The sequence below is a fragment of the Epinephelus lanceolatus genome, chromosome 18, assembly GCF_041903045.1.
Source record: "Epinephelus lanceolatus isolate andai-2023 chromosome 18, ASM4190304v1, whole genome shotgun sequence".
Classification (NCBI taxonomy): domain Eukaryota; kingdom Metazoa; phylum Chordata; class Actinopteri; order Perciformes; family Serranidae; genus Epinephelus; species Epinephelus lanceolatus.
Genome location: NC_135751.1, coordinates 5,681,548 through 5,706,848, shown reverse-complemented (window position 1 = coordinate 5,706,848; position 25,301 = coordinate 5,681,548). Strand labels below are relative to the sequence as shown.

The following is a 25,301-nucleotide window of genomic DNA, read 5'->3' as shown; positions in this document are numbered from 1 at the left end:
GCAGCACAATTTTTGTGAGCTATGCTCCAAAATTACTGAATACCCAACGAGAGCTTGGTGAACATTTTCAGACAGCTGAAATCCTATTCATTTACTTTGGCTTGGATTATTGTTGTCATTTTATTATCATCATTTATTAATTCTCTCATTTGTATTATTCTTGTTGGACTTCCTTCCTTCACCGGCGCACTTATTTTTTTTATCATCTGTTGTCTTTTCATTGTCTAATTCTGTTCTTGTATTTGCTTTTGTATTAATATGTTGCATTTTTATGTGACGCATTTTGAGCTACATCTTTTGTATGAAAAAAGCTCCATAAATAAAGTTCATTACAACAAAAATAAAATTTAATGGTATGTGTTTTATTTTATGTGCCAAAATTGCACAAAAAAAAATGCATGCTAATGTGCAGTCTATGGTAGGGGTACCACCTCTAGTCTTAGCAATGCAGTTCACCTTATTATCTTCGTCAGTGATGATCATCACAGTCATAGAGCATTGATGGAAATGGTGGATTAGAGTATTTAAAATAAAAAGAGGTGCAGATGGGGTTAGTGTAGTTTGTTAGCTAAGTTGTTTATTTGTGTTGATTTGCCATAAGACCTTGTTCGTGTTTGTAATAAATGAATATGGAGCACTTATACTGTACAGTTGTTAAGATTTATTCATCTCCTTTATTTTTAAACAACTGTAAACTTGTTTTTGTGACCACCAAACAAGGCCTACCTCTCAAATCAACCGATTGGACAATGGGGAAAAAGCAAAGATGACGTGGAGTACTTTTCTGCTCTGAGTTGAATTTTTTTCAACTTTTCAAGTTCAGAGCGCTCCGGGAAAAACGCCTAGAGAGCACAAGCTGGAGGCGCGTAGCAACACAAAAACTGCAAGCAAAAAGTTTTATTCTCATTTAAAACAATTACAAAAAGCCAACTCCAGTGGCCTTAGTCATCCCTCCGCCCATCAGGAAAGACTGTGCACATGCCACATGGTCACTGGTGTTGTTTCTGAGCAGACTTCAGTCTAAAGTGGGTCCTCTCAAAAAAAAAAAAAAAAAAAACTCCATCTCCTCCTTCATCTTCAGGGTCTTTAATAGCGTTATCATCCATCATCATCCTTCACTGCAACATAAGTTCATTCACTGGAACCCAACTGCTCACTGAACTCTTTTCAGACAAACAACACTGTTGGAGTGGCACTGCTGTTATTGCTGTGCTCTGTGTGTGTGTGTGTGTGTGTGTGTGTGTGTGTGTGTGTTTGCAGCTTGTGGGTAAAGTGTTCCACTTCTCAGTGAGCTCCCTGCTGATTCACTACTATTCTTCAGAAAGTTGAGGAGTGTTAAAAAAGCTCTCCTCTGTATTAAGGGCCTCTTCAGTGCCGAGTAGAGCAGGGGGGTGTGCTGAGGGGACCCAGCTCAGAGGTGAGTTTGTTTAGGCTATCAAAGCCAAAGGCTCTGGTCGGCCGCAATTATCTGAAGTTCAGCAATATCCTCGGGCAGTGTTCATAATCAAGCAGCGTGAATAAGAGAGACCTTTTCTCCTGCAGGCCCTTGGGGCCTGCCTGTAATATGGGTCATTCACAAAAGGTTCGCTATTTGAAGTTTTTGTATTCTTAATTCTGGGCCAGATTAATTGGCTGAGGTTCTTTTCTTCTCCACACATCTCTTGTTTCTATTTATGTAGGATGGGTAGCAGGCTGTTAAAGTAGCAGCTCTATGCTATTTTCTGCTCAAAAGCAACTCTGAAAGTAGCTGTGCACCTCCCTCTCTGAAACTAGCCAGTACTCTTTCACAACACAAAGTCTTAAGCCATGCTACCACTCACTACAGGCTGCATCTTCATTAAACCCCACATTATGAAAGAGCTGGATTTATAATCCCTGATTTGTATTGCTTAGTTTTCCCTTTGTTTACAACATATCTCTATTAATGCTGTCACTGTTGTTTGCTGGGGTGCCAGCCAGGTATTGTCCTGACAAAATTTACTTGGTTGTTTAGTTTGATAACAGCTAACCTGCATAAAGGATCCATGCATTTTACACAACCAATTATTTGGTTGCCAGGGTTACATTTTTCTATATAACATATAAAGTTTTTCATCCAATTGACTCAAGTCATTTAACAGAAACAAAAAAAATACCATCTAAGTAATAAAATCAAATAAAACTGAGATGAATAGACTATGCACATTTGTGTAATCATTGCTCATAGAATTTACCTAATTTACTTTTATAAAGGTTTTTTTAATTCCTGTGATTGAATTATGTGTATTTCAAATATGTTGAATTAATTTACTTTGATAAAGTTTGTCTAATTATTGTTAATGAATTCCAAGTTCAGATATGCTGAATTTACTTTAATAAAGTTTATGTAATTACTGTTATCAAATTCTATGTTTTTATTACGTTGAATTTACTTTGTGTAATTATTGTTAATAAAATCTGTAAATTTAGAATAAGTTAAATTAACTTTAAGAAAGTTTATGTAATCACTGTTAAAAACTCTGTATTTCAAACATGTTGATGAGCAACAAATCTGAAATATATTGAATTCAATAACAATAATTGGATTTTATTGATGAGAGTAAATAAGGGTCAGTTCTCAGTTTAATTTGATTATATTACATAAGTGGTACTTTTTTGGTGTATGTTAGAGTTTTTAAACTCAAGTGGATGAAAACTGTATATGTAATTTAAGTATGTAAACCTGACAACAGACCAAATTTTTTTTTTTTTTTTTTGAGTGTACTGCCTTTGCACCCCCAGAAAAGGAAAGTTATAAAAAAGAGAAATATTAACTCAAATTCACTTGTTTGAATCACTAACACAAGGTCTATTTTTCCTTAGGCAAATTGTCTCAATTTCCAAAAAATGTAAGTATCTGTGAACGTGGTAATCAAGAATCACTATCTAAGTAAAAACAATTCCAAATTCACTTATTTTTTTTTTCTATTTGAAGTTCAGTCCAGCAAAAGATGAAATTAAAAAAAGCCATTAACATGCATTAACCTGTACATGAACGGACAGTAGGGGCGGCACGGTGGTGTGGTGGTTAGCACCGTCGGCTCCCTCCTGGTTCGATCCCAGGAGGGAGCCCTTCTGTGTGGAGTTTGCATGTTCTCCCCGTAAGTAAGTAAGTAAGTAAGTAAATTTATTTATATAGCACTTCTCACAGAGAGGACTCACAAAGTGCTTCACAAGATAAAATACAAAAAATACAATAACAGAAACAATGCAAAATACACAAAAACAAATAAAAAGTAAAGTGCAGCGAAATACAGAGATGATACAATGGACAATTAATGGAATGCAAGCCTAAACAGATGTGTTTTTAACTGCTTTTTAAAAATGTCCACAGAAGAGGCCGCTCTCAGCTCATGAGGTAGTGCATTCCACCATTTCGGTGCAACAGCCTTAAAGGCTCTATCACCTTTCGTCTTTAATCTTGTGTGAGGGACAGTAAGTAGGTGGCCTTCAGCGGACCGCAGTGACCTGACAGGACAGTGAAAGGACACCAGATCCGTCAAGTATGCAGGTGCTTGACCATGGAGGGCTCTGTAAGTGATGGTTAGAATCTTGTGCTGGATCCTGAAATTAACAGGGAACCAGTGCAGGGATGCCAGGACTGGAGTGATGTGAGTGAACTTATGAGATCTGGACAGAAGCCTGGCGGCAGCGTTCTGGACCAGCTGGAGGCGGTCTAATGAAGTTTTATTTAGACAGGTGAAAAGAGAATTACAGTAATCCAGACGTGAGGAAATAAAAGCATGGATGATCATTTCTAGCTCGGAATAAGTTAACATGGATCTGAGTTTGGAAATGTTTTTGAGGTGGAAAAAGCAGGAGCGAGTGACAGTTTTGATGTGGTCATCGAAGAGCATGGCCTGATCAAATGTGACCCCAAGGTTTCTCAACTTGGGGCGCACATTTGCACTGAGGGACCCTAAGCAGCTGGCCACTTCAGATGCTGAGGCATCAGGTGCAATAATTAAAATCTCAGTTTTAGCTGCATTCAACTGAAGGGAGTTAGAAGACATCCAGTCCTTAATTACATTCATACAATCGTACAGTGAGTCAATTCCATCGGCCCTATCAGGGTTAAAAGAAAAATATAACTGGAGGTCATCTGCATACATATGGTATGAGATACCTTCAAAATTGCTGATGACATCTCTGAGAGGGAGCATGTATAGCGTAAAGAGGATAGGCCCAAGCACTGAACCTTGGGGCACCCCGCAAGAAAGGGGGGCAAACTCTGATTTATGAGGGCCAACAGCCACAAAAAAAGGATCGATCAGACAGATAGGATTTAAACCAATGAAGAGCGGTCCCTGAGATTCCTACCCTGTCCCTCAGCCTGTCTAAAAGGATGTGGTGATCAACAGTGTCAAAGGCTGCATTGAGATCAAGCAGAACCAGGATAGTGGATTTATCGGCATCGGAGGCCATCATGATGTCATTGGAGACCCTGAGAAGAGCAGTTTCTGTGGAATGTAACTGACGATAACCGGACTGAAATTTATCTAAGATACTGTAACTGTTCAACGCTGTCACTAACTGGTTTGCAACTGCTTTTTCTAGAATCTTAGATACAAAGGGAAGCTTGGAAATGGGCCGGTAGTTACTAAGAACATCGGGGTCCAGATTGGGCTTTTTGAGAAGCGGCTCCCCGTGTCAACTTGGGTTCTCTCTGGGTACTCCGGCTTCCTCCCACAGTCCAAAGACATGAAGGTTGGGGATAGGTGAATTTGATAAGTGAAGACCCTAAATTGTCCGTAGGTGTGAATGTGAGCATATGTTAGCCCTGCGATAGTCTGGCGACCTGTCCAGGGTGTACCCTGCCTCACGCTCAATGTCAGCTGGGATAGGCTCCAGCCCCCCCGCAACCCTCAAGTGGATAAGCAGTTACGAAAATGGATGGATGGATCAACGGACAGTGTACAGTGTCAGTCAGCTTTTCCAGGAACACAAGAATCCTGTTAAGGCCAATACATAGATACATACAAACATACATACATACATTTACATGTATATATATATATATATATATATATATATATGTACATACATATATATTTACACATTTATATACACATCAGGAGGTATAATACAGTGGAGTCAGTGTCCCAAATTCTACCTGTGACATATGTGTGTGATGTCAGGAAGATGCGAGGCCTTCAAACACTGTCTGATAAATGAGACATCACTGTGTGACATTAAGTTTTGTGATAGAGACATTTCTGTGGACAGCAAAGTCCATGACCAAAATTTCACACTGTAAATCATTTAATATACCGAAGAGACTGTTGTTGATAAGTAAATCAGTTGCATTGAACCAAATCAACATCTGGAGCAGAGTTGCAGACTTACTGAAAGTGTGCAGGGGGCCCTCAAACACTAGGTGATTTCACAGCGGGACATCCTTGAGTTCTTACAGACATAGCGGGGGTGCGCGTCAAAGTCTGTGAGTGCCTGAGGGGGGGGCGGGGGGGGGGCACTGGAGCCTGGCCTGTTAGTTAGCTGTTAGGTTTACCTTGCTTTTTCCTCCTTCATAGATCTTTTTACATTTTAATGTACCTGCACTAAGGTATGCTACATTAGCTGATAGCAGTTCTTGTTTGCACTGTAACTATGGATGTACAGACAATAATCACTGGATTACATTTAATAACCAGTAAACATTTTCTAAGATATCACTATCACTAAAAAGAGTAAGTCAGGCTGATTCCACCCAAATACATATAAAAACTCTTAACTTCCACCAGATGTCACCACAAACTAAATGTGAATACAATGCAGCGCAACAAGGTTCAAACACAAAGGAGCATCCTTCTTTTGAGACAGCTTATTCTGACAAATGCTGAACAAGCTCAAAACATCACAAACATTTATTAAAATAATAGTGACAACCGCACCCTCATAATATGAGTACTGTCTGCAGTGGAAATGCAAAACAGATCTACAGTTTAGGTACATGTCCACACGAGCTACGTATGGTTCTTATGGTGCTATACCAAAAGTGTCTGATGGAAACGCAGGTTATGAGAAACAAGGTGAAGATACAATTTTCAGTGTGGCCACTGACCAGACTTTGTTTGTTTTAGAGCCCAGACTTTAGAACTACAATTTATGAGTCACGGTCATGTAGCTTTGACTGAGTTCAAACGTTACTCCCTTTCCCCTTTTGTTCAACTGTTACTTAACCACTGAACCAAATTGTCTTTATCCAGTAGGCCCTGCTGACATTCACTGTTACAGACCTCCATACATGGCTAATACAACCATCTACCGGCCACTGATGCCTTGGTTATCTTGCTGAGGGGCACACAAGTCGTGGTAATGAAGCTATCACTTAATAACTTTTCCACCTAGATTTAGCAGAGGCGATCAAACTGACAAACATCAGGTCGAGTAAAAGCTTTTCTGACATTTAGACCATCACTGCCCCTGCTCCTGTCCCTCTCTACTTTAAACCATTGGATACAGGGGAAATGTGCTTAAGGTGTGAGAGTGCATGCTTTGTTTTGGATTTGATAAAAGCTGTAAAATAATCTCTTAAATCTACCTATTAGAATATTTCTCAGCATGTCATGTGAAACATTTATGTCCTTTACTAATCAGTGTTTTAAAGACTCATTCCCAGTCTTCACAGTCTTCTGGACTCTTTTTTTATTGGTACAGCTTTCTTTATCTCTGTTCACTCAGGCTGCTTTTAAATGGCTTGAAATCTCACAATTCACATTATCACTTTTGTGACAGAAACATAAAACATAATTGTATACAGACAGTATCCTTATATTTATGACCCTGCCAGTGTCTTACTGTTAACATGCTGTAGTTGAGCTGCTATAGATGGCATTCTGGCTCCATCTATTGTTTATTATCTGTTAGTACATACTGTGCAGCACCCTGGAGAGCTCTACTGAATATGGTGACTTTTAGAAAACAGCATGCAGGGCTTAAGGTGCGTACTACTGGAAGGATCAGTGACAAATACCCCATCTATGAAAGCATGAGTCTCTAACTGACCTGAGAATTGTTACTTTCCCAATATTCTAGGATGTAACCTGCAAAGTCAAAACACACACAACTGTGAACTCTGGAAACAAAGAGACTGAATTTGCAATGCAAAAAGCAATGTATATCAATTGATTTGTTATGTTTAGCTAACATGTGGGAAAATAAGAAAGCTGGTTTTAACATACTAATTTCTAGTGATGTCCAAATGAAGCTTCATGAACCACCAGTTGTATTTGCTGAACCCACTAGATGGCGCTCTTGGTGTAATGAAAAAGGCTCAAGGGATGGCAATGCAGTTTGGTTTCAACCCTTTGTTGAACAAAGAGTGCCAGAGTGGACCCAAAAAATAAAGAAAATGGTTAATGAAGCTTTATTTGGCCATTGCTAGTTGAAATCAGACTGCATTACCATCCCTTGAGCCTTTTTCATTACACCAAGAGTGCCATCTAGTGGGTTCAGCAAATTCAACTGGTGGTTCATGGAGCTTCATTCGGACATCACTATGTCACACCGGCCTCAAATGTCATTGAGGATATACGGTATATGACGGTATTAGTGTGCAAGCCAATAACATGTTTATATCTATATATAACATATTGTAACATAATTGCCATCTATGACCCTGTATAATTTATTTAATTCATTTCTGTCAGGTTTTACTTGATGAAAATATCGGGTGATTGAGGTGTGGTATCTTTCAGCAACCGAGGGAAGCCATCTTTTAAATATGGGAGAACTGGATGCATGTATCAAACAATATTAGGCTAATTCTGTAAACGAAAGTGTAATTCTGAGAAAAAAAATCAAGCAGGAGAGATTTACTGATGAGAGGGGTAAAGTCTCCTTGACAAAGACTGTAAAACAAGAGGAAACCTGAAGATCTCTCTCATCTCTTCTCCCTCCTGGCCTCTTCCCTGCTTCTTGCTCTTTGCTTTTAGATTTGACTCATGGCCTATGTGGGCAGACCCAGAAATCAGCTGAAACCTGGAGCAGCACAGGATGTGCTGAAAATTGGCATGCAGCCAACTTTGAAAGGCAGAAGCTCTGAATTCAATATCTGAAAAAGCTGCCACTGCTCCTTCACCTGATGCGCATGTTTCATCTTTAACTTCATGCCGTTCGGAGATCAGTTTGTCCTCTAAATACTCACAGTAAACAAAACTTTGACCAGGGGTGCCCAAACTTTTGTATGCCATTGTACATTAAACTGCCTTTACACCGCCGCATGGCATTCAAACTGACAACCACCAACCTGCAAAAGCGCTCCCCCAAAAAGCAAAGTGTTCCTAAAAGCAGCTGCTGCCATTACAGTCCAGGGCTGTAATGACGGGCAGGTGCTTCAAGAACTTCACTGACAGAAGTGCAAGCTAGCTTGGCAACATGTAAATAACTGCATACTTTTGTAAGACAACAGAAATCACTTCAATTGCCAAAGATTCCAATATATTTGGACTATTTACCAGTCACCTGAAGTTTGGTGGAAATGTTACCCCCGGCCCAGTTTTTCTTCTGGTTGTCATTATAAGTTGTTAACGCTGTGTTGTATAACTCTGGGTATTCAGACACCAACATTATCAGCTCCCCCAGCTTGATATCTTTCTGCTTCCTTGATGCCAGTCCCCCTCCATTAGATCGTCCCAAGACAGACGGCCTGCCCATGACCACCTGTCACATTGAGTATCCCTGCCCTAAACTGTCTAAACAACCAAAAGTGTATTTTAGTTGTGGACAGCTGAAGGCTTCAAACAACAATTTGTTATGGCTTAAAATAATAATAATAATAATAATAATAATAATAATAATAATAATAATAATTATTATTATTATTATTATTATTATTATTTTAATGATGATAATAATAATGAAGCTTGTGGCTGGATATGTGGCGAATGAATTGTTGCCTTTTTCCACAACTTGCTCTCTGTCTGGCTCATTTACTGGGGATTACCCTGACATTAACACAGAGGTGCACATGCTAAGTCAGAGTTTTAAATGACTTAATTACCAATTTTGTGGGGTTTAACAAAAAAGTAATATAACAAGTAGTATTACGAATTACTGTTCTCAGGGAAACTGAAAAGAAGTCATGATATCACTTTTCAAAGGTGTATCAAGTAATGAGTAATAAATTACATTTTTTGAGTATTAAGCTCAACACTGCCGGTAATGCAAGAGGAAAAAATGAAATTGACATTTCTAAATAATCTACCATCCAATTCTATCTAGCACAAAAACAAGCAATCAGGTTTTCCCTTACTATTTTATCTCTTTGTAGGCAGTATTTAGACTGGGACATCAGAGATGTACCAGAGTCAAAATACAAAAAAAAAATAAAATAAAAAAATAAAACAAAATAAAACAGAAAAAAACTAAACAAAAAAAAAAACAACAACTGCTGCATCCGTAAAAAAATGGTGAGAAAAAAAATGGCAACAAGCCCGGTGCCACTGATGCAGATTGTTTTAAGTCGACTGACTGAAATAACAGCTCGTGTACCGGCATATTTCTTTGGTTGTCCTAAAAAGTGTCAACTGTTCCAAGCCAAAATTACTGCAACCTCTATGCCTACTGAAAATGACATATCAGTCACTGCTGACTGGTGAGGGCAAAATGAAACCAAATAACCTCCTCTTTCAAATAGAAATGATCTAAAATTAACACAAAGTGATTAGTCTGATTATTAGGCTAGAGTTAGACAGAACTGGTAAAAGTTTGACAAAAGTGCGCTGACAGCTGAGAGATCAATACAAAGTGTTATTCTGTACTTACCAAGTTGCCGTCTTTATTTCTGCAGCTGCTACTATCTGTACTGAAGTGCTGTGGAAAACACACACACACACACACACACACACACACACACACACACACAGAAATTTAGCTTCACACAATCAACATTAAACTGGCTAACAAGCTGGCTCTGAATGTGCCAGCATTTCAGTGTGACCAAACACAATCTAAATTCATAAGTTAGACAGACAACACACAAAGCCACTTGACACCCAGCACAGAAATTGGATGGAACAGGGTACACAATGGAAGCACATGTGTAAAGGGCTGTCATCTGACTGCTTTGTTTGTTTGGTAAAGGCTGTCTGGATGATAGGAAATGATTTGAAAATCCTGAAGGAAAACTTTTGGACAACTTGGGTTTCATTTTTGTAGCTCTGGCCACTGGTTCTGTCAGTCACTGGACTCAAGCACAAAACGAGGTCTGCTGGAAAAGACAAATGAGCATTCAGACTGTTAGACAGGCTGGAAAGAAATGGACAAATTAGCTACAACTTTATTTAGAAGTAAAACTGAAAATTAGTGAATCTGTTATGTACCTAATAATGTATTGTTGCACAACTAGAGTAAGTACAGTTGGTCAAAGCCAAGCAGGACATGAGTTTGTAGACTCAGATGGATGTTTAGAGACCTCTCTCTGAGGGGCAGGGCAGGGTAGTGCAGGAGGAGATGTCTCCAAGGACCCAGATCTCTGAATTTTGAAAATAATTTTAAGTTATATACTGTAATCAATAGAAGCACTCAGGACAACATGCATCATCAGGAAATCCCCAGTCGTGCAGCCTGTTCCAAAGTAGTAGGCAAGTTAAGAAGACTGAAGTGTGATTTGTCTTGATGACAGTGATTTCAGTAGTTCATAAAGAATTAATAACAATATATAAATATAAAACCACCAGGGAACAAAAATTCTGAATATAAAGAGTCTTAACTGACCTTGTTTGCAGTTGAGGGTGTCCCGTCAACACTTTTAGAGACATCTCTTTTGTGATGGTGGTCTATGGAAAAAATAATTTTTGGTCTGCAAGGGATTTTTTTTTTTTTTTTTTTTTGCTGTGATGCCGCAATTGACTACTGGGAAAAACTGAAAGCAAGGCTGTTTCTGGGGTTCTGGACTCCAGGTATGGCTATGTTTGCCTGTCCATCGGTCCACCCTTTTGGTCTAGAATGCAGTATTTCAAAAACGAATTGCCATGAATTTTTGTATAGACATATTTTTGTGTAGACAATTATTGTCCCCGGATGAGAATCCCATTTCTGTTAGTACCACCCTAAAGCTGACATTTGTGTTTTTGAGTGAAATGTCTCAAAAACAATCAAATGCAACAAATCACACATTTTTCTTGTCCTTGGGATAAATTGCAAAATCTTTGGCAATCATCTGACTTTTTATCTTCCTCCATTATCAGGTCAAAATTGATATTTGTCCATATTTAATTATTATATAAATTTTACAGACAAGGCAAAATTATGCAAATCGAGGCTTTCAGTCTCAATGAACAGGAAGATTATGAGTAGTGATGTCCAAATGAAGCTTCATGAACCACCAGCTGTATTTGCTGAACCCAATAGATGGTGCTCTTGGTGTAATGAAAAAGGCTCAAGGGATGGCAATGCAGTTTGGTTTCAACCCTTTGTTGAACAAAGAGTGCCAGAGTGGACCCAAAAAATAATGAAAATGGTTAATGAAGCTTTATTTGGCCATTGCTAGTTGAAATCAGACTGCATTACCATCCCTTGAGCCTTTTTCATGATACCAAGAGTGCCATCTAGTGGGTTCAGCAAATTCAACTGGTGGTTCATGGAGCTTCATTTGGACATCAGTAATTATGAGTATTACAAGGCTATCAGTCAACATTGCTCCGACACTTCTAAGTATCCCATTTTCCCTTTCTGGGGATCAGTAAAGTACTCTGTGTATTTATTCATGAATTCAGACCATGTTGACCTAGGGCCTCATTTATAAAGGTGACATACACACAGAAGGCATTTCTATGCAAACTTTAGGATTTACAAAAATCTAACTTGACGGGAGATGTGTGGTCTTCCACAGAAGCTCTGACCCATGCATATGCACAAAAACTGTGGACATGAGAAACTGCAACCTTGTGACAGAAAGATGAAAAGGAAGCAGTGTTGTGAATTTGATATCATTGTGTAAAATAAAGACAGATATGACCTCTCACGTTTTACATATAAAGAGCACACTTCCAAAAATGGATAAACATGAATAAATGAACAAACATGTCTTTGACTGATAGTCCCTGGTGTGCACACATGAAGAACACAAGTTAGGAGACTAAATACAAGCAGATATCTTCATTTTAAAAGAACTCCTCAGGTATATTCTACAATCATTGGATAAACTAATGAACTTTACTCTGTGAAATAATGATGTGAACAGTTGGAAAAATCGGCTGTATGCTTCTGCCATTTGAGATGCCTTAGTGTCACTGTTATCTTCTATGAGCCAATTTATTTTGTTTTATAATGTGTTTATTTTATGGCTTTTAATTATCTTTATCGCTGTGTGTTAAATGTGTTGTTTGTCATTGAAAAGCGCTGTGTCACTGTTAGAAAGAGTGTAAACAAATAACGTGTATAATCATCATTATCAATATTTATCTCATGTGTTCGTTGGCCAAAATTGCCCTTCAGTTACAATCAGGGAATTCCTTTTCACATGCCATCGATCAGTTGATGGGTGGGTATAAAAAGCAGCGATCACGGTGCGTAAAGACGCACAATGGCTTATTTGGCACTGTTCAAGTATGTGGTGGATGGGAGACTCTGGAGGGAGCAGATATTCAGAGACCAGCAAGACCTACTGGCCAATGATGATGAGTGGCTTATGAACTCGTTCCGACTGCCATATGCGGTACTGCTAGATCTCTGGCGTTACAAAGGAGCACCCGCAGGAACCAAGCTGTGCCAGACCGGTGCTATCCTGTACAATGTGGCACACCTGAAAAACGAGCCACTACCGCTTGATGCCCCGACCCAACCTCTGTCCCCAGGCATTTGAGCCAAATGCTGCTGCTGCGCGCCAGCGTCTGGACATGATGCATTGTTTATGAAAACAAGACTTATTTTAAGAAATCATTTGGTCAAACAGCTATGGCGACTGTATCCCCCATTTAGAGTGTTTATTTCTGACAGTCACTAATAGGCTACTGTCTGACAGTCAGCTCGAAATATCCCTTGGTTTTCTGTCTGAATAAATTACTGCAAATAGCCTTAACACCTTAATATCAGACCACTTCTTGACCTCTGAAACAGCCTGAGACAGCAGCATTAACCGCAGCTGCCACTCCGCTGCATTGTCAGCAGGGGCGTCGTTCCAGCAAAAGCTAAGGTATGGCAATATGACATGACGTCACAGAGCTACTGATGAGTTTCAAAAATATGAACTTATATAAAACTTCACTTTGGTCTTTGCCCTGTCAGAAGTATATACTATGCTATTGAAAACTGTTTCAAAGGACATGAAGCTGTTTCTCACATTCATAATACCTCATGTCTGCATGTAATGCACGACTTGGTGAGAGCAGTGAAAACATCGGACCTATTTCGGTGCATATTTCAGCACCACGGACAGCGAGCGGACATTTAATTATCATTAGTCATGTGTTTAACTTCACAGAAAATAAAGAAAATAAATTAATTACAAGCTCATTTCTAGAAGATAACCAAGGGGTCTGGTGTATGAAACACAGTAAAACAAAGGCCAATTTGGTACAATACTGTATAGGCTAATTTATTGGAGTGTCTCCAGAGACCGAAAATACAAGCTCAACATGCCGACATGAAGAAAAAACCCCACATACAATCAGACAGGCTTCAAGACATCATTTAGACAGGCTGTCTACAGCAGCAGAGCAAAATGCTTTTACAACACACAGATAACTCACATAACTCATAGTGGAGCGAAGTGGCGAACAATTTGATTCAATAACACTCGTATTCACTAACACTCGTATTCACTGATGAGCATATTATTGACCTATTTAAGTGCAATACAATGAAAACAACCAGCCAGTGTGCCTCGGACTATCTAACATATCACATCTGATCACTTGCAACAAATATGAAGGACACTCACAAGTAAGGTGACTACAGAACCTCTCTCTTTTGTTTTCTCCCGATTCCAAGGTATGGCAGCTGCCATACCTCACCATACCTAAATGACGCCTATGATTCTCAGCCTTAGTAATGTCCCTATTGAGTCACCAAACAGCATTGTCTTTCTGTTATCAACCTCCCCAACAAGAACTTCAACTTCACATTGTGTGAAGTTTCGTTTTTTATCTTTTAATGCTACGTTTGCGGTGCTCTCCTCTGTTCTCTTTCTTGTTAATGATAATAAATTCAGGGCGTTTCGCTGGCCATTTATAGGCATCTATGGGTGGGGCAAAATGCTTGCTCACTTGCGCCAAATTTCGAATTGATTGTTATTTTTGAAGGGAAACAGGCGTGGGACATGCGTGCGCACTGTGTTATGAATCAGGATATTTTTGTGCGTAAGCACTTTCTGTGGTTTGTTCATACTTCACCTTTAGTCACCTTTCCTGCGCACAGTTTTATAAATGAGGTCCCTAGTCTCTCTTTACTGTAGAAAGTCACTTTGGGGCAGCCCGTAGCATTACAGAGGTACTATAAACAAAGGACCTTTAACCTTTCTCTCTTCGAGCTAACAATAGTTTATGTCATCTTAAAAATCTCAGCGACCAACCTACAGTCCTGTACAGGTCCATTTTTTAAAACCCATACCTGCCCATACCCATAAAGCTAAGTGCCAGAACCGACCCGTTATCAGTGTGTAGCTTGGATCGGCCATCAAACAGAACATTAACAGACTGGAATGGAAAGTCTGTACTGCAGAAAAAGAAGTGCATAAGAGGTGGTAATTTGATCTCTTATTAGCAAAATGACCATAATGCATCCCCCTTTTTAATCTTCCATCTCTCTCCATCCCCTGGTTCCAGACCCAGATGCACTCCTATCCAGACCCAGACCTATAACTGTTAAACTACTGAGAATTATTACATTTTGATGAAGTGTTTCTATTTTCAACCAGCGCAGCATTTGTTGCCCTGGTTTAGCAGACTAGGAAATACTACATTGACCAATTCCATGTGTTAAATCACCTCACGTGATGCTATTTAGCCAATCAAATCTGTGCTTTACAAAAGCATTGCAACTCAAGGGAGTGAGATGAATGCAGAGAGAGACAAGACAAAAGACAACAGTCAGAGAAATACGTGAGCCAGAGAAAACTATGTTCAAATAAGGAGAGAAAAGTAGACGAAACAGAGCTTTTTATCAAAAATGGACAGACTGTTATATGTTTATTCTTTCCACAGGGAGCTCAAAACCAGTTTGTCTCATCATATGTTCCCAGACCAGAGTTATTATTAAAAGCAGCAATGTGTCACACGCAGAGTTGGGTATAACGCATTACAAAGGACCCCATTAGAGTACTTTGATTACTTTTTGCAGTAATGAGTAACCTAACGCGTTAGTTTGCTGTTTGAGTAATCAAATACTTAAGTACATTTTCAAACAAGACATCAGTTACTTCTGTTACTTTTAGAACGCTGGTCCTTCAGCTCCGAAACAGCAACGGCTGTTGTTTGGTTCTAATAACGGAGATAACATTAAACTTATCAGTCTGAAAGAAGCCACGGAGCTTGTGGCTCGCTACATGGTTGGAGAAGTGCTGCCATTGTCTACGGTGGAGTCTAAATAGGTGGAGGAGGACTCACTGACAGACATATTTCAGACTCAGGACTTGCATTATGCCTGGTACACGTTACACGCTGGTACTCACCAATTATCCCCGGTCATCTTTCACGGCATGTGTGATGTCATTGGGTTATTCTTGTCCTGTTTTTATTACTTTCACTATTATTTGAGTCACTGTGTCTGTTCATGTGCCAGCCGACATGTTGTTGTAGTCACCTAAAAGCGTCAGCAGATGGCAGGAGCTACATTTGAAGTGCCATACATAAACTGTCAAGCTACTGTATCTTCCACAGGAAGTTCTGACAAATGTTTCAGAATAAAAGCCTATTTAGAAAATGGAGGGATTCTCTAGCTGAGGTTATAAGGGGCTTTTAATTTGAAACAAGTGTTGAGTTTGAAATGACGGTGCGATATGTTAACTTTATAAAGACAACGGAGCGGATAAAAAGTAAATATATAAACACACAGAGGGATTAATAAATAATGGACCGTCTATAATGTAGTTTGTTTCAAATGAAGCTGGGAGCCTCTGCAGTTGTGGTGAGTAAAAGCCCCGCCACTATTTGTTAATGTTATTACTTTATGTCCGACCGTGAGGATGTAACATTGTTTGCTAGCTTGATGCTAATGACAGTAACATTAACTCAGCGGGTTGACAAAGTGCCTCTGCTGTTTCACACCATCATTTCCCCTTTTACTCTATGTGGTAACATCTCTAGAGGTAATATTAAAAATGCTGGGGTGTTGTTGTCATACAGTTGTCTACGGCAGCAGATCGTTCTGTGTTTCTACTGGTCAAAGTGACGGCTGTGATGGGAGAATTGGATCTCAGTGAAGGGCAAGTGGTCCATAACTTTAATTTTGGAGACAAAAAATGTAGGCTTAGCGCCCTGTGGTCCATTGCCCAATAGGAAATGTAGAATACTCAAAAGTACTTTAAAAGAGCTTGAGTTACTTTTCTCAGGGAGTAACGTTGGAAGTACTTTTCAAGTAACTGTGTTACTTTACTCAGGGAGTAACGCAGTAAAGTAACTGGTTACTTTTTAAAAAAGTAACGCAGTAACATACTTTGATTACTTTTAAAGTAACCCTTACCCAACACTGGTCACACGTATTCACACACACACACACACACACACACACACACAAAAAGGTCTCAGAAAACCTTTGAGAGGAGGTGTGGTTCCCTCAATTGACCTATGGCTAAGCCCCGCCCCCAAATGCGATGAGCCAATCACAGTGCGTATAGCCATTCCCACACACTCGGACATTATCTGCCTGGGCGTTCATTTAAATGCATTACAGAAAGTCAGTTTTGTTCGGTTTTATGAGCTTTTTCGGAGATTTGGAGTTTAAAAATGGTCAAACAGTGTGCATGGGGTACATGCAACTCCAACACAATATATATATAATAACTTATTTGATTGAAAACCGATATTGATATCATTATCGATATATCCACTTTTTCCCCCACCTAATTTTAGTAATCATTTAGTCTCTTCTGTAGCAGAATTAACATCATATTATGCATTATCACGATGGCCCACCAGCAGATGGAGACATGAAACAGAATGTTTTTCAGTGTATGTAATATTCATTCATTGTGCAAATTAAGAAAAAGCATGTCGGCCGATACCAATGATGTGCTGATATTATTGTGCATTTCTATTTTCTAGCACTATAGTGTTGGCTGGGAGACGTGAGCACACCTCCAATGAGATTGTGCACAAATGATAATCCTGTACAATCTAATATGTAGTGCTTCATGAACTCACTGTCATTTTAGTGATTGGAAAATATTTTGGCCACATCTTTGTCTTTCTGCCATTTAGTCCTCTGCTTAAGAAACTTTTGACTTTGCTGATTTTCAACCAGCTTTGTTTCACAACATTGTGGGTAGTACTGTATATGTAAATTAACTGTGGTAAACGTCCATCCGTCTAGCCAGCACCCAGATCTCCCTGCTCATTTGCCACTGAAAATCCGCTGGCTGGTTTTGGGCTGCTGCTCAAACTACAGATTGTACTTCCACATTGTCGTATGATCACTACCAGAGACACAAAAAGTATAGAAGTGGATTGAGAGATCTCTGTAAAACTCAGACCAAACTCCGATCAAACTGTTAAAACTAAACAGAGCAGATCAAATATAAACCGGAATTATTTAACCATGTTGTCTATTTCTCGCCTGAAATGTTTTCAGAAACATTTTGTTCTCACTGTTTGACTGTAAATAATAACGCTAACTGTTTACAGCTGGCTGCCATATTGTTTTTAGAACAGGTAACTCGCAGTACGTTACCCACAAGCGGGAGCATTTCTTGGTCTGTGGCAGTGCAGTGCATTCTGGTAGTTGTAGGTTTTCTCACTCTTGAGCAAAAGCAAATGCCACAGTCTCTGTTTGTTTTTTTGGTCATAGCACCAATTTCAAAAGTAATTGCATTTCCTACTGCACAGACAGCCCAATTTTGTGAAAAGACCATGTTTTGTACAGCAGTGAGATACTTCTTTAACTCCCTGTCATTCTGTGTGTGGAAATATCTCTCCTAAATCTTTGTGTTGCCACCATTTTCTTTTAAGAAACTTTTAAGCTTCTTAAAAATCCTCCTTCCCACTCCGAACAGTTTTTCACCTTAGAAGCTCTCTTAAGGGCTAAGATACTTAGTGAATAACTATCTTTAGCAGGGTCCAGCCTTAACTGTATCTTAGAAAACATCTTGAATTTAAGAATTTCCTTTGAATGTCGTCACTAGAAGTAACTCTTTGTTCTAAGAAGCTTTATGAATATGCCCCAGGTCTCCTGAGTTTTCCCAGTCATCACAGTGCAACAGATGCACACTATGCACTGCTTCTACCCCACATAACTGATGCTTAGGTGTTAATGATACAACATTTCACTCGATCTCTTGATATTTTTATCCCTTTTTTTTCCAGCAGATGGCACTAGTAACAAACAGACAGTGGTGTGTGTGTGTGTGTGTGTGTGTGTGTGTGTGTAAGACAGGGTTTAAGGATGACACACATACGTCCTACAGACAGGAATAGACGGCACAGTAGAGACAGAGAAGAGAGACTATTACACTGACAGGCAAGTGAACGAAAAAGCCCACCACCAGACAGACAGACAGACAGACAGACAGACAGAGACACACAAACAGCAGGCAGGTCACAGCCACACAGTCCACTTGATGCTGGTATCCTAATGAGAAAGAGGCGTTAGTGTTTGCAGAAGTCATATTTTATCATTTACCGTTTGACTCATCTTCCTAATCAACTCAGTTTTCTACATACACACAGGTAAGCAGATCGTCACCATCTGCTACCACACACACAACACCCGAGCACCCACACAAACACCCACATAATCAAGCTTGGCAAGAACAGCATGTCTGCACCATGTTTGATTAGGAGTGGTGTGTGTGTGTGTGTGTGTGTGTGTGTGTGCATGTGAGTTTGACTGAGTGTGTTGATTTACAGTGTGTGTCAGGCCTTGCCCATCTGCCAACAGACCCTCCCTGAAATCTGCCGTCCCTGAATCTCACTCGCACAAACACACATGTACACACACTTGGAGAAGGTCCAGAGACTGCAGCAACTCCATCTATGTTGATCAGTGATACTGGTACAAGGAGGGCATCGTGGCTCAGTGGTCTGCACTGCCAAGAAGGTTGCTGGTTTGAGTCCCTCAGGTGAGATCTGTTCTGTGTGGAGTTGTTGTTCTCTCCATGTATATGTGTGGATTTCGTCCCGCAGTTCAAAAATGCACACAAGGCAGGTCAGCCAAAACAGAAATTCTAAATGTCAGGTTGAAGTGTGTTTAAATGTATTTTCGGGCTTACGGACCCTAAACAACACTGTATTAGAAAAAGCAAGGGAATGCCCGACCTAAACAACACTTCTTGAGATATCTTCAGAGCTGTAGTTTTGTTAGTAGATATCCTCAGTTTCCTAAATTGTGAGCTGATTCACCTATGTACATATTCCTCAAGCCAGTATCTGCCCTGAAAGAAATGATTTAATGTACATACGCTAAAATCCATTCCCTGCGGCTGGTTTGTTTAAACTCTATTAAAACACTTGGGGAAATGGATCTGAGAGAGGAGATCCTGAGGAACTTTGGAAGGGTGTCCTTGATAAGGTACACAAATCATCTACTGTTGCAAAACATGAACTGATCCAGTGTAAAATAGCACACTGCACCCATTTCACAAAGGTTAGGCTCTCTAGGATCTGTAAAGATGTGAACCCAACTTGTGACAGGTATAGCCAAGCACTGCCAAGCCATGTACACATTGTTCATTCTAGTCTTGTCCTGCATACACAGAGCTACTGGGGGTAAATCTTCGGATCACTGTCAAGGTTTGGAAAATCTGTTAAACCTAATGGTGTGATTGCATTGTTTGGTGTAACTCCACCAGTACCACTCACTTCCCCTGAGGTAGCCTTTGCAGCCTTTGTTACCCTACTAGCCCCCAATACCTCCTTCACACCTCAACTTTATTTGGTCTGTGATTTATAATGGGTACTGACCAAACTATGACTCAAAAATGTATTGGTCACATGAAATCATACACGGTACTACTCCACTGAAATGCTATCCTGTCAGCTCCTTCAATTTTTGCAATGCAATTTAATCCTTTTATGCCTCTTTTAATACTCTTTTCACATTATTATAATTGTCAGTATGTCAGTAAGCCTGAATCATTTGTAGTTTGAAACAATTAAAAATCTTTAAAAAGCATCAACAGAGAGTCCAAGGGAGGGAAGGAGCAAGAGACACTTTGTCCTTATCATATACAACTTGTATATGAAATGTGTGTGTCGCTTAATGTTTTTTAAACATATCTGTTGCCTTAATCCAGGCACTCTCTCAGGGTCACACAGTGGACTACATCTACCAAGAAGAACGGCGATGCACTACGATCCATCTCACACAAAAACTAGCAAACACTCACCAGACGCAATCACGCAGAAACAATCAAGCAGCTCTGTTTCCCACACATGCAGCACAGCACTGTACTGCACATGTGCTACTGCAGTAACTTCATTCATTTTACAGACTGATTTAACGTAGCAACATACAGACCAATGTCATGCTGTAGGTTAATTAAAAGAGGAGCAGGAAAGTTGCACACAGGTATGGCTTTTCGGAATAACAGCCTTATGTGACACAACTTGACCCTTGATGTATTGTACATAGTTGGTATATCGTCCAGCCCTGCCACAGACACATGCTAAAGACCCTGATTGGCTCCATCTCTGGGCGCATATGTCATAGTCTGTTTACATATCGTGACCACAACAAGATGGCCACAGTCGCTCCTCCCTAACTCAAGCAGTGACTTTAGTTCTGCAGCAGCCTCTGAACAATGTGTTCATTCCCCTTGTTGTGCAGGGCAAGCAGGAACAGGAAAGCTCCTCACAATACTGTTTTCACACCAGTTCTTATTCATCATAAAGCACATGCATCCTCCCCTTCTTTCACCACAGTCAGCAGAGCTCTGTCAGATCACCATTTAGAAAAAGGAGTCACCTGTTTGAGTGGCGCTGTCCAGGAATTAGCCAAGTTTCAGTGAAATGAAGCATATCACAGTCCCTGATCCTGTTGGAAACTGATGAGGCACTGATGTGGTCCAGTTTATAATATGCCTAGTGCCTATGCCTGCACAATGGCTTGCAGATGCTAGTTTAGGTGGTGCCCATCCTCTCCACCTTTTCCTTGAAGTTTACTGATGTTTACATTTGAAATCCTTAATATAGCTAGTAGAAGTTGGCAGGAGGAGAGTTTAGAGACTGGTGAGTTTATTTTCTCATCCTAATAAGTGATTTGCAGTCACAGCATCCACCATCCAATGTTGACCACAAAAAGCACCACTAACACTTGCAAAATAGACATCCATCCATCCATTTTAACTGCTTATCCGAAGCCGGGTTGTAGGGGAAACAGGCAGAGCAAAGTATTACAGATGCCCCTCTCCCCAGCAATGCTTTCCAGCTCCTCCTGGGGGATTGGGGATTCCAAGGCATTTCCAGGCCAGACGAGATATATAATCCCCCCAGCATGTTCTGGTTCTGCCCTGGGGCCTCCCACTAGTTGCATGTGCCTGGAACACCTCTAACAGGAGGCACCCAAGTGGCATCCTGATCAGATGCCCAAACCACCTCAACCACCCTTTTTGATGCAAAGGAGCAGCAGCTCTTCTCCAAGTTCCCTCCAGATGTCTGACCTCCAACCCTATCTGTAAGTCTGAGTCCAGCCACCCCATCTAGGAGACTCATTTCAGCCCCTCATACCTGGGACCTCATTCTTTTGGTCATTACCCATGGCTCATGACCATAGGTGAGGGTTGGGACGTACTGTAGATGGACCAGTAAATTGAAAGCTTTCACAAAATAGACATTAGAACATAAATTTAGCATAAATGTAGCGGAACTGACAGAGAGTCAACTGGAAAAGTCTGCACCTATGTCATATATAGAAGTCTATCTGAAGGGCCCATCAGAATGCCGCTGCTAGATTCTTCACCAGGACCAGGACAGTGAAGCAAATCAGTGAGGTTCTCAGATCTTTGCACTTGCTTCCATTGTGTCAAAGAACTGACTTTAAAATTTCTCTGTTGGTTTCTACTAATGTAGTCAGCTGATTTCCAGCCCGGGCAATTATTGGCTGCAGTATTTACACTGCTCAACACTGCTTCAGATCACACATCAAATCTTGATTAACGAATTACTCAAGTTGAAAATTTTTACTGATGTACATTGTAAAATTTGTTGAGAACAAAATGATGTTTCAACAGTCCATAGAAGTGGATGGTTTCCCAGGGGATCTCCTCCCAGACCTGTATCAGGGCATCAGTGAGCTCTTGGACAGTCTGTGACGGTACTTGGTGGCGTCAGATGCACGATACATAACATCCAATAGGTGCTCAGTTGGATTTGGGTCAGAGCAACAAGAGGGCGAGTCAATGGCATCAATTCTGAGGATTTCACCTAACAGCCTAATGGCAGTCAGGGTACCGTTGGCTATGACACGGAAGTCTGTGCGAAGCTCCAAGCAGGGGCAGAGCCATCATTTCAAAAGTGAGGGGGACAAATTGTTCAGAGGTCTATTGAGTGATTTATCATCCTCTTGTATTCAATTGCACCTCTCCTTAGCGGCTAAAGAACCACATAATCACAAACAGCCACAGTACAGCACCAGGGGATGGGAGTTCTTTAAAATTAAATACTATCAAAATCTAAAGTTTTAGCTGCCAAACTCTGGTTGAGTTGACACAGAATGACCCTCGAGCATCTACAGGGTAAGTAGCCAGATAATTAAGTGTCAGATGACAACACTGAACACAAAAAGTTCAGTAAAACACCATTCCTGTTAGAAAGTTATTAGTACACAAAATGGAATGGAAGTGACAAGGTAACAGGGTAATAACCTAATTTAATTTAATGGCATGATGACAGAAAGTGACATAACACTAAACATATCAACATCAAGATGTACTTTACATTTTAGTCAAATATGACAGCACAGATGTGCAAAATTAATCAAATATTTTTAAGCCTTCTCCCTGTGCTACCTATTGCAATACAGACAAAAAACATTTTAGAGCATCAATAAGAGTAGTTCTGAAATAGCTGTGAAAATTAATCTTCACTCTTATCCTATAGACATTTCCTTAGCCAGTTATAATTTGTCCTTACCTGTGAAGCCTTAGGCTGATAATTGGTGTTGCTGTCAGGTCCCTGTCCTGATACCTGCCTGGTTTCTCCCTGTCCCTCTTCTATCTGTTGCAATAATATAGATAATAAATGTGCAAAGCAAAATTCATAAATACAATTAAGAACAGTAGTGGTGACATAGCTGTGGAAATTAATCGCACAGTCAATTTAATACTATAGATATTTTTTCTCAGCCAGTTATATTAGGGTGACCATATTTTGATTTTCAAAAAAAGAGGACACTTGGCCTGGCCACGAGATAGACTACTTAAATGATACTCGCAGTTTACTCAAAGATGCCTTATAATTTTAATATATTTAAAGTTTATATGTATGGATAGAAAATTCAATTATATTACAAATTATATCTCTCAAAGACAGAAATTCAGATAGGCCCCTATAGATAGGGGACACATACACACACTAGAATGTGGCTACCCGATCCAAGCCCGACGGGTCCTGACGGTAGGCCTACCCGACGGGTCAGCCCGGGTTCGGTCAAAAATGTATAAATTATATTCGGGCTCGGGTCGGATTCAGTCAGCTTTCAATGAAAACGTAGTGTAAAAATAAATAAAATCCTATTGTCTGTGCTGTTTATTGCTTGGGGACTGTTATTTACGTGACAACACCTGAACATTACACACATTGGCTGTTTGTTTCTACCCCTCCCCTCGCTGGAAGCCTTGGACCTTCCGCCACCCGCATCCGCCTTGATTAAATGCTGAAAATAAAATAAAAGAGGGAGACAAGTTTTCCTATTTTATCTTATTTTGTTATATTTCTCCCTCTCCCCTCGCTGGAAGCCTCAGACCTTCCACCGCCCGCTCCCGTCTCAAACATGGAGGTCTCCCTCTCCGCGGAGCACCCACGGCGCACGCCCGGCCTGTTAAATAGCCTGTAACCATAACAACTGTGTGACACAAACTCAGTGCTTTAGTAATTAAATAATGTCGGGCTCAGTTCGGTTTTGGACATAACAAAATGATTGTCGGGTTCGGACAGAAATATGCGGCCCGTGCCGCACTCTAACACACACACACACACACACACACACACACGGAAAACCAGACATTATCATCAATTTATAAACACCACCCGGACGCCCCGGACAGGACGTGAAAAGTGGACATGTCCGAGCAAAAGAGGATGTTTGGTCAGCCTATCCTCCATGCTCTTGAGACTGTGCTGGGAGACACAACAAACCTCTTGCAATTGCACATATAGATGTGCCATCCTGGAGGAGCTGGACAACCAGTGCAACCTGATTGGGCTGCAGGTACCACCTCATGCTACCAGTATTGACAAGGACACTAGCAGAACACAAAACTAGAAAAGAATCAGTCAGAAAAGGATAAGGTGAGAGCAACTGTTTGTGGTAACCAAATGCAAAACCATTCCCTTTGAGGAGATTGCCTTGCTTTTACCTCTCCATTGCACCTGTTGTCACTTTCATTTGCACCAAAGCAGGTGAAACTGATTCACAATCACTTGTGCTTCCTAAATGATCAGATTGATATCCCTGAAGTTTAACTGACTTGGTGTTACATTGTAACCATTAAGTGTTTACTATATTTTTTTGGAGCAGTGCAGTATTTTCACGATTGTTAGAATCTTTTTTTTTTTTTTTTTTTTAATTAGCCAATCAAATCAATAAATAAGAAAATAATGATTCTGACATTGTGGTGCCATCACCTCACTTTGTCTGTATGTCTCCACTCTGTAGTAGGGCTGGGCGATATGACCAAAATCTCATATTGCGATATAGGTCATTTCATATCCTGATAACGATATATATCACGGTATAGCACATTTTCTGTAAATTCAATGAATAAATATTTTATATAAAATGACCACATGGAAAGGCCTATTTCTTATTACATTTTGAATTATATACTCGACAAATAAAAGGTACTTAGTCATATTTGATTATTTTTTCATTTTATTTAGAACCTTTGTGCAAATTTTCAATTTCAATTAACACAATATAAAATATTAATGTATAAAATATAAAAAGTAAATAGGAAACACTTTTCAACTGTA

General features: G+C 40.0%; 1 protein-coding gene across 3 annotated transcripts in view; it reads right to left on the bottom strand.

Moving 5' to 3' along the window:
• rbfox1 (RNA binding fox-1 homolog 1) overlaps positions 1-25,301 on the bottom strand; it is a 554,543-nt gene that overhangs the window by 426,504 nt on the left and 102,738 nt on the right. For 2 of the 3 annotated variants that reach the window (XM_033644552.2, XM_078161770.1), the window contains exon 2: positions 9,784-9,831. The exons of the other annotated variant lie outside the window; for it this stretch is intronic. The gene's annotated coding sequence lies outside the window, so the exon portion shown is untranslated. The remainder of the gene's footprint in view (positions 1-9,783; positions 9,832-25,301) is intronic. 3 annotated transcript variants of the gene reach the window in all.